This window comes from Juglans regia, unplaced genomic scaffold (assembly GCF_001411555.2).
Source record: "Juglans regia cultivar Chandler unplaced genomic scaffold, Walnut 2.0 Scaffold_1350, whole genome shotgun sequence".
Classification (NCBI taxonomy): Eukaryota; Viridiplantae; Streptophyta; class Magnoliopsida; order Fagales; family Juglandaceae; genus Juglans; species Juglans regia.
In genome coordinates this window covers 1-251 of record NW_023343940.1, presented here as the reverse complement: position 1 = coordinate 251, position 251 = coordinate 1, and the positions used below count along the sequence as shown (strand labels likewise).

Here is a 251-nt window from a genome sequence, read left to right as displayed (position 1 = left end):
TCTCGCAAGGCGGAAAAAACAAAAACGAGGGGTGCAACACGAGGACTTCCCAGGAGGTCACCCATCCTAGTACTACTCTCGCCCAAGCACGCTTAACTGCGGAGTTCTGATGGGATCGGGTGCATTAGTGCTGGTATGATCGCACCCATCAAACTAATTACTTAAAATTCATATAATCCTTGAGCGACATACTAGCGTCCTTCCGATCCCAATCCAAACGGAGATCTGATCCAAACCCATGGCTACGCGAT

General features: G+C 49.0%; 1 non-coding gene across 1 annotated transcript; it reads right to left on the bottom strand.

The window, feature by feature from the left end:
• Nucleotides 1-28: 28 nt before the first annotated feature.
• Nucleotides 29-147, bottom strand: LOC118345072. The gene has a single exon (XR_004798746.1). It is a non-coding gene; the product is annotated as a 5S ribosomal RNA (ribosomal RNA).
• Nucleotides 148-251: the final 104 nt, after the last annotated feature.